The following is a 16,067-nucleotide window of genomic DNA, read 5'->3' on the forward strand; positions in this document are numbered from 1 at the left end:
TTTGGGGGAAGCTAGCCTTTCTGAGCGTTACTTTCTTCACCACGGACTGAGGATATTGGAGCCCACTCCACGTTGTACGAACTGAACGAGATGGGGTGTGTAGATGGTGTGCAGAGAGCTCTGGGTAGGGCTTGCTGTCATTACACGGCGATACATATACTATATATGACATGCACCATTGCACATTATGTTCATCTACAAGTTACAATTATAATTCAATATCACAGCTGCTAATTACTATAATCATAAGATCTAATTTATCTGCACAAGTCTTCCAATTTCACCCCCTTTGACTGGGGTCCTTCACACATGCTCAGAACCGCTAAGGACGCGAGCAGGGCGTAATGAGTGCTTACAAGAATACTCCCTGTTTTTCTGCTCTTTTCCCCTTCATTTTTTCTTCCCAGTCTTTTAAACATACCCTAAATTTCGGGCACCTGGGTGGCTCGGTCGGTTGAGCGTCCGGCTTCGGCTCCGGTCATGATCTCTCAGTTGACGGGTTCGAGCCCCGCGTCAGCCTCCTTGCGGACAGCTCACAGCCTGGAGCCTGCTTCCGACTCTGTGTCTCCCTCTCTCTCTGCCTCTCCCCCGCTCATGCTCTGTCTCTCTCTGTCTCAAAAATAAAGATAAACATTAAAAAAAACCCAAACATACTCTAAATTTCTCTCTCCTGCCTCCACCCACCCACACGGCACAGTTAAGAAGCATCCTCTTTGAGGATACGGGCTCACTTTTTCTTTTTTCTTTTCTCTCGGGTGTCCCTACAGTCCCTGGTGCTCGGGACGTTCGTGCCAGCCAAAACGAAGGGCGAGAGAATATTTGATTGAAGTTTACAAATACCCCAGTTGCTCATTCACTTAACTACCACCTGCCTGGCACCAGTCACAGTGGTAAACAGGACCTGGTTCTGCAGGGGAGCAGCTCAAGAGGTGGGCCAACAGGTGGTCCTGCAAAAGGGCAATTGAAACCGGAGTCAAGGGTGGATGCGGGCTGTTTTTGTCGTGGGATCGTCGCAGAGGTCGGGGAAGCCTTCCTGGGCGCGTTGGGACGGGCAGCGGGAACCAGGCTAAGGAGAGGACAGAATGAGGTGGTGCGAGAACGTGACAACCCAGAGTTCACGAGGCCACAGGGCAAGCGGAGCGGCGGGACGCAAGGCAGAAGAGGCCGGCAGCCCGGTGGTGGGAGTCTTGAGCACACCAGGCAGCGCTTGAACTTGACCTTGGAGGTGAGGGATCAACATGGAGGGTTTCGCTTCTTGACGTTTCCTGTACTGACCTCTTGTTGTGTTTCTAGTACCAAGAATAGAACCTTGGCTCGGTTGAAGCTGTGCATTCCTGAGAAATTGGAGCCCTCGGGGACGGAAAGAAGTTGTTGGCGTGTGCGCCTCACCTCCGGCCTCGGAGGCTGCGTTTACAGCGCCCTGCCGGGTTGGTCCCCAGGACCATCATCATCACACCAACGCACAGCCCGAGAAAGAGGCAAATTGCCCTTGATGACATCTTTCTCTTCCCTTGGTGTTCATCTGAACCTGATTTCACCCGCATGAAATGTTGGCGGCGGGGGCGAGAGATGCCTCCTTAGGGACTCTTTCTGGGGTCTGCTGTGTCTTCCGACCCCCTGTGACCTCTCCAGCGGTGAGGCCACACTTTGGCTTCCACTGCAAATTCATCTGACCTCCAGGCTGGTCGCCTCTATGGAGTCCTACTCCTCCTCTCAGTCCCGGCCTTATTCTTCCTCTCTGGGGAGTCATCATCTGTTGTCAAGGTTGTTTCTCTCCACAAGCCTGCTGATATGGTCCTCGTGTTTTGATAGGAAGAAAACAGGATAGAATAGCACCCAGGAGACAGGCTTACAGATTTGCAGTGAACGTGTTTTTCCAAGTGTGTCTTATCAGGTAGCCTTTCCGCAAAACTCTGTTTCAGTACGTTTATCTCCTTTCTGCTTGGGTTATTGATTGTATTTCTGAGCCCCAAACTAGATTATGAGTTCTCTGAAAGCAGAAATCACGTTTCACTCACCTTTGCTGTCCCACCCCTGTAAGATGAACGCAGAGAGCAGTTTAGCAAATACTCATTCTATCCAACTATAGAAGCCAAAAGATTGCCTTGGAACCAGAATCGTGTTCTGAACCCAGAAATATTTGCTTTTTTCCCCCTGGAGAACCCAGGATCTTTTTTAAAACGCTAACTTGCAGTTTGGAGCAATTTGGGCGAAGAATATAAGCCCCAGCAGCAGAGACGAAGCCGCCACTTTTGGGTTTATAATTATGTCTCGCGCTTGTTGTTATTATAGTTCTTGAGGTGTAATCACGCGCCTGGTCCCACGAAAGGCCGAGGATCACAGGACTCAGAAGGTCTCAGAACGTCTCTAAGGAGACGGGAGTTTAAACTTTGGCAAACAACTGCTTACCCTACAGTTTTCTTCTAAAATACCCAGGAAAAGGGAGGACACATAGAGGTCCAGTTCTTTCGCATTTTTAAAAATTCAAGTACAACGGACATATAATGCTATATTCGTTTTGGGTGCACAGCACAGGGAGCCAACAATTCTATACGTTGCTCAGGGCTCATCGTGACGAATGTCATCCCAAACAGCATCAGTACAATATTATTGGTTATATTCCCTATGCTGTCTGGGATTAAGAGGTACAGATGTCTAGTTATAATGTGAATAAATAATATTTTATCAAAGTCTTTTTTGGTTATGGTGTAACCATCTGATAGACGATTCTCCTCAGTCCTTCCTTTTCTTGCCCCTTCTGGGAGTTCTCTGAATCTTTTTTTGAAGGGGACTTTTTAAAAAAATTTTTCTAATGTTTATTTTTTTGAGAGAGAGACAGAGCGCGAGCAGGGGAGGGGCAGAGAGAGAGGGAGACACAGAACCCGAAGCAGGCTCCAGGCTCTGAGCTGTCGGCACAGAGCCCGATGCGGGGCTCGAACTCACGCACCGTGAGATCATGACCTGAGCTGAAGTGGGACGTTTAACCGAGTCACCCATGTGCCTGGAAGGGAACTTTAAACCTCTAGCTTCTCTACATACACAGCAACCAAGCAATCAGTTCTTGTTTCTGGAGCGTGTGCCCACAGGGTGAGGGTGAGTCTCCGCTGTGCTGAAGATGTTTGTTCCAGGATGAATGTAGTGCTTTCCCTAACAGGGATTTCGGCAACCGAGGTTTTTCTTCATCTCATTACCTTTTCGTGCACTTTTCTATATAAACGAATCTGCTCCTTCACTCTTTCGACATAGTGCTTCCTTCCCAGAAGCATGACATGCTCATGTTTCCTCTCTGGTTGGTCCTCTGCTGAGGTCAGTATCCCCCATCTGGATGTAGACCCAGAGCTGATGACAGGGCATGAGAAAAGGCCCAATGGTAGCGTTCATGGGCGGTTGGAAGGGCTGGTGACTCGGTTCCTGGGATTTGCCCAACACCACCATTTGCAAACTCTGCCAGATCATTCTTGTCTTTAAGGCTCTGTTGTTTCCCATCTGGTTTCTAGGTTTTCATGCTTACTCATTTTGTCCTCTTCTCAAACAGAGTGGAGGAGGGCTGTTCCTTTTTGTCTACTCTTCAAGGCCAAAGGAGGCTGAAGGTCAACATCATGTATGAGCTGGTTGTCACCTCAAGGCACACAGATTGTGCCAACTCTGATCACTTGGTTGTGGATTTCCTGGCCTCCTGTCTTGAGAAAGACTTTTGATAAATGTGATGATACAAATACCAGTCACTGTGCCAAGGGAGTGGAACGTGGGGGGAAACCCTAGCTGTGGGAACCAAGAAACTTCCCGGAGGAGGGGCTGTCTGGTGCCCTAGAGCACGTGAAGGAGAAGGCCTGGTAAAGGGGACAGGATGGTAGAGGGAGGGAGTTCCCTGTCTCAGGAAGTTACAGGAGAATATGGTTCAGTGAATTTATAGAGTAAAGGAAGAGAAAGAAATGGTATCTATGAGGTAGAGGAGCCAACCCAGAAGAGAAATGAAGGGAAAAATAGCTGATCATTAAGGCTAGAGACCTACCATTAAGGTCAGTATGGGCAGTTTCAACCTCAGGGAGGAAAAGTAGAGCTAAATTAAAGGGTTAGATAAGATTTGGGTTGGATAATTGTCAATAGGCACACATTGAATCAGCTGGCACATTTGAAAAAACTTGGAATGGGCACATAGAAAACTAAGCAATGAAAAGTAAAGCAACAACTAACTTTTAGAAAAAAACCTTTTTAGGAGCGAAAGTTGTACGTAAATGGAAAGTTACTCACATCAAACTATTTTGACCTGGAAGTAGATGATCATTACATAATAAAAAATGTAAACTGTTGATTTAATAAAAAAAAATTAGGATCTGAGTAGAGAGGGAGTGAAAAGAAGGGGTGGAGATTACACACTTGGAAAAACCTGAAAGGGTTGCAATATCGTGGGTTTCTCGTGCAGCATATGCACCTTGCAGGTCTGATGTTTATGGTTGCCGTTTTCTGTTCATGAAAACTTTCTCCGCATCACAAAGTGGAGCAGCTGTAGATCAGGGGCCAGGGTGCAGGCGGTGCCTTTCCGTGGGCGCCGGCGGTAGGCTTCAGGTCCAACGTGTTCCTCGAGATGGTCTGACACTGCAGGGCCAGGCGCGAATGCTGTAAGTCTCTTCCCTTCTGTGTTGTTGGAAGACATAACTGATTTCTCACAAAACCCTTTCTTTCTGTGTCTGGACATGACTTCAGGACTTTTTTCCACAAGGCAGCACTCCAGGAAACAGCTCCTCAGTGACTGGAGTTGTTCGTCCAGGAGAAATCGGTTTGCCTTCCTGAGTCAGTGAGGACCTTATCCAATGTAATTCCTCGTTAGAAACATTAGCATTCTGGCAAGATTTGGCTTCTTCCCAGCCTCAGATAACTACGCAGATCACAAAGTGCTTTCACGTGTACTGTTTTATTTACCAGAATAACAACCCTCTGAGCGATCATATGTTAAGTATTTATTATGTTCCAGGCATTATAAAATATAACTTTAGTCCTTCTAGGTGAGCACTGTTATACCCATTTTCCTGATAGGAAAGCAGGCTTAGAGCGGTGGCTTGCAAACGCTCACCCGTTGCTGAATACCAGAACCACGAGTACAGCTTGGACCTCTCCGTGGCAAACATTCCATGTCTTTCGAGCACTGTTGCTACCTGCAGGCGTCCAGCATTGGAGTACATTCTGGCCCATAAGCCAGACGTCTGGTGGAAGGTTGTTGTCCAGTAGGACTTTCGCCCTCCCCATGGTTCTACTCGCTGCGTGCGTGCACGCACATGTGCACGTGTGTGTGCGTGTGTAACACTCACTTCTTTCGGGCCCTTGAAACCCTCCAGGGTCTTCTATGTGGCCAACCACAGAGTTGAATAGTCTCGCAGGCACAATTATTTTCTTACGAGTCCCTTGGAAAGACCTGCATGTAGAAGTGGAAAATAAATTTCCAACCGTGTTCTTCACCTGTGCGATGACTGCTGACAGCCGCTGAGTAAGGCTAACTAAAGAGCATACGGACGCCTAACCTGACATTAACAAGGCATCGAGGTGATAACTGTGCAGACATCCCTTCTTAGTGTTCTAGACTCTGTCATGCTGTAGCTAAAGAACTGGGATCCTTACTGGAAAGGTGTGTTTTACAATGGAAACATGGTTATTATATCTAATCTTCTGTCTATCCCATCTTGAGGTCTTCCAAAGTTAGATTTCCAGGTCCTTCCTTCCATCGAAATTGTAATTCTCCTTCCTTCCTCCCTCCCTCCCTTTCTTTCTTTCTTTCTTTCACAACTAGAATGTATCACTATTTAAAAAAATTTTTAACATTTATTTATTATTGAGAGAGAGAGAGAGAGAGAGAGAGAGAGAGAGAGAGAGACAGCATGAGCAGGGGAGGGGCAGAGAGAGAGGGAGACACAGAATCCAAAGCAGGCTCCAGGCTCTGAGCTGTCAGCAGAGAGCCACATGTGGGGCTCGAGCTCACAAACCACGAGATCACGACATGAGCGAAGTCAGACGCTTTACCGACTGAGCCACCCAGGCGCCCCTAATGTATCACTATGTATTATAATTGTTTTTTTTTTCTTTAAAGAATTTCTAGGACAGGCACCTAGATATTAGATGCGGTTACCACGAGGGCTGGGAGAGTTTATGTGGGACTGTTTCCTTTTCCTTTGTACTTTGATGTAGTTTTTCATTAGGAAAAATGTTACAAGAATGTATCTTACTTCAGACTGTGCTTGTTAATACCCCCACAGCAACACACATGTGCCAGGTTAGGCCTGAATCTATAATGTTTTTACGTTAAGGAAAAACAGATACACGATGCAATCAAAAGCCAAACTCAGATGAATTTTTAAGCAAAACCAGGCCTATTTGGAGGTATCCATATTCGCAAATCTCATTTGTACGACATCTGTAACTACTTCTTTGTCAATTAGAAATATTTCCTTAGGGAGCCTTGAGGGAAGATGTGAGAAGCCCTGAGTGTAAGGGAGGAATGTTCTAGAGTATTACTACAGGGATAGGAGATTAATGGCCCCTGAGAACCCTTTTAACTCCAAGTTTTTCTAAATGCCTTTTAACAGGCAGGCAGGGACTTAAAAAAAAAAAAAAGAAAAAGAAAAAGAAAAAGCAAGGAGGAACCTTATATTTCTAGTTTTGATTCTACCTCGGGGAAAATCATTTCTGGCAACTAGCATTTAACTTATGCAGCAACTTTCTTTGCTTGAGGCTAAGACTGGATCATACACTACACGGTGCTTTTCAAGGGCAAAACACCCCTTCTCCAATTGCTACAAACGTTCCTCCTGTTTCCTCACATGCCTGAGACACAGACGAACTGTCTGGCTGATGTGTGGAGTTCAAGCCTTCTACCCGAGCTGCAGATTCGTAGCTCGGATCTACTTGGTTTTACGGCCATGAGCACCTCCCTGCGTGTCCAGAGCACAGCAAGGCGGTCGGAGGACCCCCGTGTCCACCCCCAGGCTCCACGCGTCGCAGGGAAGGGACGGGGCTCTGCTCGGAGTTGTACTCATGGCTGTGATTTGTTCCAGAGAAAAGTCAGCACGGGGGAAGGTGGAAAGGCCACGTCCAGGGGGAGCCAGGTGCACGTTTGCAAGGGTACTTCCCGGTGGAGTCCCATAATACCCTCTGGAATCTCCTCGCAATACGTGTGCCGTGTTGTCGACCCGGGAAGCTCCTGGAAGAGCGGGTGACGAGCCCCCTCTGCCTGCCTCTGCCAGGCGTGCTTTCAAATCCCAGAAGGAAAGCGGGCGTTCCGCATAAGCCAGGCTCTTCGCACGGTTCCAGCCCGGAGGGCCTTTCTTATCCATGAATGGAGGGAATCCTTCCAAAATGTAAGTTTCTAGAAGCCACGGCCAGCCGTGCTGCACAGCTTTCTAAGGCTGCCACGTTAATGCTCTCCCGGCAGGTCCTTTACGCACTTTCTGAAAAAGAGAAAAGATGGTCCTTTCTCTCTGCACCTGAACGCCCCACATGCACAGCATCTCGCAGCCCTTCGAGCCGCCTTCCCAATGGCTCTGGTCCCCCGTGTGTCTCCTGCGGGACCATTGCTCCATTTTCTGTCCTCTGTTCCTTGGGGACAGCCTGGCTGCCCGGGTTCTCCCGGAAGGGAGCCAGGGTGGGAGAAGGACGAGTTAGCAGGGAATGAGCTCCGAGGAGCTGAGAGGGTTGGCAGACAGGTGACCGGTCCCCCGTCCCGGCCTCCTGCGCCCTTGGCAGAGAGCATCACGGCCTCCTGTCTTGGGCCTGCCGCGACCACCCTGGCTCCCCCGGCTTCTTCCTGGAAGCAAATGGCCTTTCCCGAGTCTTGCCTCTCTTCCGGCCTCTCTTCTAGTGTATGAAACTAGAAATAAATCACAAGAAAAGAACTGGAAAAAACACAAACACGCGGAGTCTAAACAGCATGATACCAAACAGCGCAAGTGTCCATGAAGCGACCAAAGAAGAGACAGAGAAATACATGGAGCCCAAAGAAAATACACAACGTATTCCGTGCTCGACTTTCCCATAGGTGGACAGAGATTGTAAACCCTCCTGGTATTTGCACCGCAAACATCCCAGATCACCTTGGCTACGCAAAGCGGGAAGCTGAGCTTGCTGGACAGAAGTGGTGCCGAACGCCCTTCCTCGGCAAGGAGACGCCACGGACGTGAGTCAACGCCTGAGTTCACAGCGGACCTAACCGTCGCCTGCGGTCCTGGGTTGTATCTGTGTGCAGGCCGCTCACTGATCCCGCGTGAAGTCTCGGTCAACGTGCACCTCACAAGCGCCTGTTTTTGTGTGGGACCAGCTGACCCCTGGGAACACCCCAGAACTCTCAGCAGAGGGGACTTTGCAAGCCGCCAGGGGAGGCCTGGCCTTCCCCCAACCCGCCCTCGTTTCTAGTCTGCACAGGAGGAAGTGTTCGGCCTTTCATTCCTAGAAGAGGTTCCGGACTGCTTCTGCACCGAAGTATGTGCCCACCAAACGAGGAACCCTGTGCCTCTCTGGAGAATAACTCCGCCCAGGAAATTGCAGTTTTACGAGGAAGCGCGGTGTCCCTGGGCAGGAGTGAGCGGGTTGGAATTGAACAACAGACCTTCTCGGAGGGGTCCGGCGTTGTTACCATCAGATTCCGGTAGGAACGCAAGTTAGGATTAATTTCCTCAGACGGTAATTAAAGTGTTGATGTGTAGAGTCCATTTCTCACAATTTATCTCCACAGTTGGTAATTTTACTCTTCCTCCAGTGTGGAGGGAGAAGAGGAGGAACACGTGGCTTTATTCGTAGGTGAGGGATTTCGGTGAATCCGCAAAGCTACAGAAGCCTAGAAGGCAGGTGCGACGCGCCGAGTCCCGTGTTCCCTACCCACACCGTTCTGGCGCCCTCCTCCCCTGCCCCACTTTTATTGTTTTGCACTTTTATTCTTTTTCATTTTGCTTTGCCACTCGTTTTAGGTGTGGCAAAGATCTCATCACATGAAAGCCACCTTCGTAACCACTTTTTAAGTGTCCAGTATTGTTAACTACCGTGCGCGTTGTTATAACGCTGTCGTTACACAGCAGACCAACGACTTTACTCTGGTCAAGCTCATACGGATAAAAACAGGCCAGGGCGCCTGGATGGCTCAGTCGGTTGAGCGTCCGACTTCGGATCAGGTCGTGATCTCACTGTTCGCGGGTTCGAGCCCCACGTCGGGCTCTGTGCCGACAGCTCGGAGCCTGGAGCCTGCTTCGGATTCTGTGTCTCCCTCTCTCCCTGCCCATCCCCTGCTCATATTCTCTCTCTCAAAAATAAATAAACATTGAAAAAATTAAAAGAAAAAACAGGCTAAGCAGTGTGGCACCTACTGTTTGCCAAGTCCTGTGTAATGGTCAGAATTTTTAGAGGGCAGATAAGAAACGTTTAAGAATTCTCTATTTAGTTTAATACAAAGTAGGAGACTTGGCCAACTTTTTAAATCTCATTTGTGGCAGGCAAATGAGGTTGACATTTATGTGGCTATTACTTAAAGGTAAAAGGGCCAAATTATAGGATGGTGGTTCACGTGTGGCCGTGGACTGGTTTGGAAAGTGGGAGCGTCACGGAAAGGGCCAGCCCTGGACTCCGGTCCGTGCTCCGTGCTTCCCGACCATGGGGAGGTGGGAACACGTGGCCCGCTTCCCTCCCGCGGTGTTGTAGGATGAGATGCACCACCCGTCATTTCTAGCACCACCGCTGACACACAGCACACACCCAGTAATACTTAGAAATCAACTGAACGCTTACTGTGTGTCAGGACTGTTCCAGAGCTTTAACACGTTAACCTAATTCTCCAAAAATAAATGAAAACCTAAGAGAAAGGTGCCATTGTTAGCATCTTTTTGCCAGGGAGGAAACTGAGGCACAGAGAGGGTAAAATAATGCTTTCCCAAGTCACACAGCCTTGGAGACAGTGGAGGGAGGGAGATATGAACCCAGGCAGTCTGGCTCTAGAACCTTCCTGTTAACTAAAACTCTAGCATTTTAAGTACAATCTGCCCTCATGCATTAATCATTCAAGGGCCTTTCTCCAGGGGCATGAGGTAGACACCCAGGGTGTTCAGCCAGGCTGGGAGTGGATGGGACATGTAGGCAAGTAATTAAGGGACATGCCGGTGGCCTTGAGGACAGGGAAGTCGGCTTGGGATTTACTTGGTTGGCAGGTAATGGGGACCAATTATGGGCATCAAAATGTTCCCGATGCATTTTTCAGGGCCAGGCATAAAAAAGACCCCTACAAAGGAGTAAGGTATGTGCGGCCCTCAAGGACCTTCTGGTCCTTGGAGCCGGCTCAGATTTCACTGCGGTGAGGACTGGACATTGTGGGAGAAGTCTACATGAAACACGGTGGGGCCAGGAGGCTGTGTGATGGCGGTAAGAGTGGAGACAAGGACAGACACATGCTTGAGGTGGGCGGTGACTCTGAGTGAGCAGGTCCCAAGAGGGCGGTGACCTGAGGGCCTGTTATAGGGGTGCTGAAGGCAGGCACGGTTTCTGGAAGAAGACAGTGAAGTCAGCTGTGCTGGAAGCATCTGGAAGGTATCCAGATGTAGATAAAAGACCCCACGAAGGAGACGTCTGGTTTCGGTGACCACTTTCTCTCCAAGATGAGTCCGTTAAAGGCCATGTTACTGATAAGGAGAGAAAGGGGTCCCGACTTCACCCCATTATCTCCCGTTAGTTTAGCCTTGCAATCGTCACTGGGGGCTCAAGGAATGGTAGGAGGTGAGATGCGGTTCGCACAGGTAAGGGGTGGGGAGCAATTGCAGCAACCCCTCCCCCCCACCCCCCAGGCTGGTGGACAGTCTCTCTTCACTTGGATTTGCTTTCTTTTTTTTTTTTTTTTTTTCAACGTTTATTTATTTTTGGGACAGAGAGAGACAAAGCATGAACGGGGGAGGGGCAGAGAGAGAGGGAGACACAGAATCGGAAACAGGCTCCAGGCTCCGAGCCATCAGCCCAGAGCCCGACGCGGGGCTCGAACTCACGGACCGCGAGATCGTGACCTGGCTGAAGTCGGACGCTTAACCGACTGCGCCACCCAGGCGCCCCTTGGATTTGCTTTCTGGAGGAAAAGCAGAAGTGTTTTCAGCTGGGGGATGAGCAACTTTTGAGAACTCAGGTATTTGTGTAACTTTCATCTGAAGGCGATTTATCGAGACAACGTTTCTTGTATAAGAGGCACAGCTCTTGGGGTTGGGGAAGCGGTAGGGACAGAGCCAACCCCTCTCCCCTGGGACTTCTGTTAGTGAGGACCTGCACCCGCGCCTGGGGTGAGAGGATCTGGGAACACAGACTGTAAGGGCAAAGGCCCTGTGGTAGGAGCAAGCTCACTTCAGTTGAGTGAGCACTGAAAAAGTCATGAACTGCTCTGGACATCATCCCCTCAGCCCTTGAATTTCAGGATGGGGCCCTGAATTTCTTAACTAGTAAGGCAACGATTTCTCTTGGATGTGCCACCCTGTTAATGTGGCGTGGTTCTAGGCTGGATTTGTAACACCAGAGTCACCACTTCACGTCCTTCCAGCTCAAACGTTCTGGGAGGCCACTGCCATCTGGTGGCAAAGCGAGGAAACACAGCTGGTGGATGGAAAGCCGGGTGGCGACACCTTGGCTCCCGGGGTACAAAATTCCTTCTGAAGACTTGCCCATTTTCCACTGTCACAAAAATGGAAGGACGATGAAAAGTAGCCCCAAATAACTTCTTTTACCATTGTTTTCTGACAGAAGATACCATTTCTTTGCCATATATTGGCATTTCACAGGTTTCTACCATTGACCTTCACAGCAGCTCAGCAGACGGGGTGTTTTTATGATCTTCACCGTGAATATGAAGACATGTAAAGACTGAATCACTTTTCCAAGGCCTGGGAGCTTGTACCTGGGAGTTTGCGTGGAGCCCTCATTTGTCTGAGGACAAACTTGAGCTACGTCGCCTGCCTGGTAACTCTGAGCACTTAGAATTCTCTATTTGATTTAATATGAATTAGGAGAAGTGGCCAACACCTCGATCTCATTTGTTTTTTTTTTTTTTTTTTTTTAATTTTTTTTTTCAACGTTTATTTATTTTTGGGACAGAGAGAGACAGAGCATGAACGGGGGAGGGGCAGAGAGAGAGGGAGACACAGAATCGGAAACAGGCTCCAGGCTCCGAGCCATCCGCCCAGAGCCTGACGCGGGGCTCGAACTCACGGACCGCGAGATCGTGACCTGGCTGAAGTCGGCCGCTTAACCGACTGCGCCACCCAGGCGCCCCTTCATTTGTGAAGGGAGAACAAAGTTTACCTTTGGGAGCCCATGCTGCGTCTCGTAAATGTTTGCCTCGTCCGGGAGTTCTTTCCAATTTCTCACAATGTCACCCATGTCCTAAATAATACACATGCCCCCACCCACATGTCTACCTTACCTGCCTGGCCTTGTAGCATTTGGTTTGTTGGCCACGGAGTAATTTACAGGTGTTTCAAGAGATGTCCTATCATGTATTTGACAGACTAACAACATTTTTTTTTTTATTTTAAAAAAAAATTTTTTTTTTCAACGTTTATTTATTTTTGGGACAGAGAGAGACAGAGCATGAACGGGCGAGGGGCAGAGAGAGAGGGAGACACAGAATCGGAAACAGGCTCCAGGCTCCGAGCCATTAGCCCAGAGCCTGACGCGGGGCTCGAACTCACGGACCGCGAGATCGTGACCTGGCTGAAGTCGGACGCTTAACCGACTGCGCCACCCAGGCGCCCCGACAGACTAACAACATTTAAAAAAATTTTTTTTCTTTAACGTTTATTTTTTTTATTTTTTTATTTAAAAAAATTTTTTTTTCAACGTTTTTTATTTATTTTTGGGACAGAGAGAGACAGAGCATGAACGGAGGAGGGGCAGAGAGAGAGGGAGACACAGAATCGGAAACAGGCTCCAGGCTCTGAGCCATCAGCCCAGAGCCCGACGCGGGGCTCGAACTCACGGACCGCGAGATCGTGACCTGGCTGAAGTCGGACGCTTAACCGACTGCGCCACCCAGGCGCCCCGACAGACTAACAACATTTAAAAAAATTTTTTTTCTTTAACGTTTATTTTTTTTATTTTTTTATTTTTTTAAATTTTTTTTTCAACGTTTTTTATTTATTTTTGGGACAGAGAGAGACAGAGCATGAACGGAGGAGGGGCAGAGAGAGAGGGAGACACAGAATCGGAAACAGGCTCCAGGCTCTGAGCCATCAGCCCAGAGCCCGACGCGGGGCTCGAACTCACGGACCGCGAGATCGTGACCTGGCTGAAGTCGGACGCTTAATCGACTGCGCCACCCAGGCGCCCCTTTAACGTTTATTTTTGAGAGAGAGAGAGAGAGAGAGAGAGCATGCACATGGGGAGGGAGGGGCAGAGAGAAAGGGGGACACAGAATCTGAAGCAGACTCCAGGGTCTGAACTGTCAGCACAGAACCCAACACGGGGCCCAAACTCACAAACCCTGAGATCATGACCTGAGCTGTAGTTGGATGCTTAATGGACCGAGCCACCCAGGCGCCCCAAGGGCTGACAACTAGTTTATCCATCACTAGTTTATCCATTATCCAACTTTAAAACTAGTTTATCCATTCATTTTCAGTATGAAGGCCAATACAAATAACTTAGTCCCCCCTTACCATAAACATTTTCTTTTTTTGCTCACAAAGATAAAAAAACAAAGAGGAAAAAACAGCAGTAGCCAACGTTTACTGAGTCCTTGCTGTTAGTGACCACGAGCTCTGATTGTCCAGTTCTGCCCCTGCGGTCCCTGGAGCCTTCTTTTTGGTTTGAGAGTGTCCGTCTCTTGGATTTCCCCCAAACTCTCCTGCCCAGGGGCAGCTCTGGTATTAGTTTCTTGACCAACACTTAGGAAAATTTTTTGTTTAATTTTAATGTTTATCATTTATTTTTGAGAGAGAGACAGAGCACGAGTGGTGGAGGGGCAGAGAGAGAGAGAGAGAGAGAGAGAGAGAGAATTTGAAGCAGGCTCCAGGCTCTGAGCTGTCAGCACAGAGCCAAACGGGGCTCGAACTCATGACCTGAACCGAAGTCAGATGCTTAACCAACGGAGCCACCCAGGCACCCAAGAAAGACGTGTTATTCTAATTGCCCATCAAGCACATTGTGACAGCTTACATCGGTACTAGCAGGACATGAGAACAGCTTTTATCCTATATTCTTGTCAACATTATATGTTAAGGTATTACAAGCAAACAAAGGATTTCGACTGTCTGAGAGGTAGAAAAAAAGTATGTCAGTGCTTTTCTCTTTTTTCTTATTTCGTTAATTATGAGTGCGATCGAGCTAAGGCTCATACATAAGCCCTCCTTCCGCTGGCCAGGAAGGATTCCGGGGGTCGCGGGACCATTTTCCCCTTGAGGTCTTTGTCTTACGTTAAGAGAGCTTTCAGCATTAAATAAAGGAGACAATCCCTTCACATACGCAAATTTTTTCTATTGTCCCCTGTTTATAGTCCTGTTGCCCTGGAGAAATTTAAATTTGTATTTCATCACATTTTCAGATTTTCCGTTTTAATTTTTTTTTTTTCAACGTTTATTATTTATTTTGGGACAGAGAGAGACAGAGCATGAACGGGGGAGGGGCAGAGAGAGAGGGAGACACAGAATCGGAAACAGGCTCCAGGCTCTGAGCCATCAGCCCAGAGCCCGACGCGGGGCTCGAACTCACAGACCGCGAGATCGTGACCTGGCTGAAGTCGGACGCTTAACCGACTGCGCCACCCAGGCGCCCCAGATTTTCCGTTTTAATTTCTGGGCTTGTGTCTTGTGTAGAGAGGAAAAAATGTTTACAAAGCTTCTCCCATGTTCGCTCTTGGTGCTTTGTGAGGGTCACACACGGCCCCAGTTCTGGATAACAGACCCTTTTCACGCGGCGTTCTTCCAGGAATTGCAGGCCCCACCCTTGGCCATCTTGCAGCAGAATCCACATTTTATCAAATTCCCCTTGTAGTTCCCACGAAGATTGAAATCGGAGAAACACAGGTTTGCATTTCTCCCTTAACTCAGCCGGCGCCCAACCCTGGGGGTAGAGGAAAGAGCACATTTTCAGCTCACGGAAGTTCTCGCTAGGTGGCACACGGGGGTTTGTAAATAATGCTGAAGGTTCAAAGATGTGAATGCACAAGGTGATGGGCTGGTTACTCAGCGGGGAGGGTAGAGCGAGGTCCAGAGAGAGCTGGCAGGTCTGTGCTTCCCAGGACTGGTCCCAGGATGCCCGTTCCCATCACCTGGCCTTCTCCCGTCACTGGCTGCCCCTGCTCTTTTCTTCCCGATGACCCCGTGGACAGGAGGGGAACCCGACGGCCGCAGCCGAGCTCTGGAGGGGGAGAAGATCACCCTCGCTAGCGCGGGCCCAGTCCGAGCCAGGCCCAGCGGCTGCTGGCTGGTTACCCTGGGCCGGGCTGGAACCCTCCCCCTGTCACTCAGAGCCAGGCGGGGGAGGGGGGGATGTGTCTGTGCGAAATCAGAGGGGGTGACCGCTGGCAGGCTCCCTGGGCCAGGAGAATCAATCAGGAATCACCCCCCTGCCCCCACCCCAGTCAGAAAGGAACGTTCTGCCTCTATCCTCAGACGATTTTTGTGAGCAAGTTTCCTTTCCAAGAAGGTTGTCAAATTGACTGAACGAGGGTCCCGACGCTCCACACAGATTTCTGAGCCCTCGGCGTTCAGGTGGGTGTTGGTCCTTTCTCGGAAAGACGCTTCACAACCACCTTTCCTCCCTCGCTCCCGCGTCCCAAACCCAGGGCCGGCCAGAACGCTGTCTCGTTAGGAAGCGCCAGTATATGCGAACCTGGCTCCTGTTTGGGGGCGCCCACAGAGGGACCGTGGGGGCACAAAGGATCCCCGTCTGCCCGGACCTTCATCCCTCATCCCGAGGAGGCACTGACGGAGCCAGACTCAGGGACAGACCAAGGGGAGGAGCTGCTGGGACGCGGAGGAGGGACAGAAAAGCGCTGTCCAGATGGAGAAGGCCCCTCGAAACCCAAAAATGACACGACCGGACGAGAGCAGGCCAACGCAACACCCCCCAGC

The 16,067-nt window shown here is 49.4% G+C and overlaps 1 protein-coding gene across 2 annotated transcripts in view; it reads right to left on the minus strand.

Annotated features, from left to right (window-relative positions):
* Positions 1-573: 573 nt before the first annotated feature.
* The window catches only part of MMP27 (matrix metallopeptidase 27), a 39,595-nt gene continuing 24,101 nt past the window's right edge, over positions 574-16,067 (minus strand). The window contains exon 11 of one of the 2 annotated variants that reach the window (XR_003972223.1): positions 574-609. The gene's annotated coding sequence lies outside the window, so the exon portion shown is untranslated. Of the gene's footprint in view, positions 610-14,772; positions 15,055-16,067 lie in introns of those variants that run through there. The other variant, XR_003972222.1, reaches the window with a different exon arrangement.

The sequence above is a fragment of the Lynx canadensis genome, chromosome D1 (assembly GCF_007474595.2).
Source record: "Lynx canadensis isolate LIC74 chromosome D1, mLynCan4.pri.v2, whole genome shotgun sequence".
NCBI classification, from domain to species: domain Eukaryota; kingdom Metazoa; phylum Chordata; class Mammalia; order Carnivora; family Felidae; genus Lynx; species Lynx canadensis.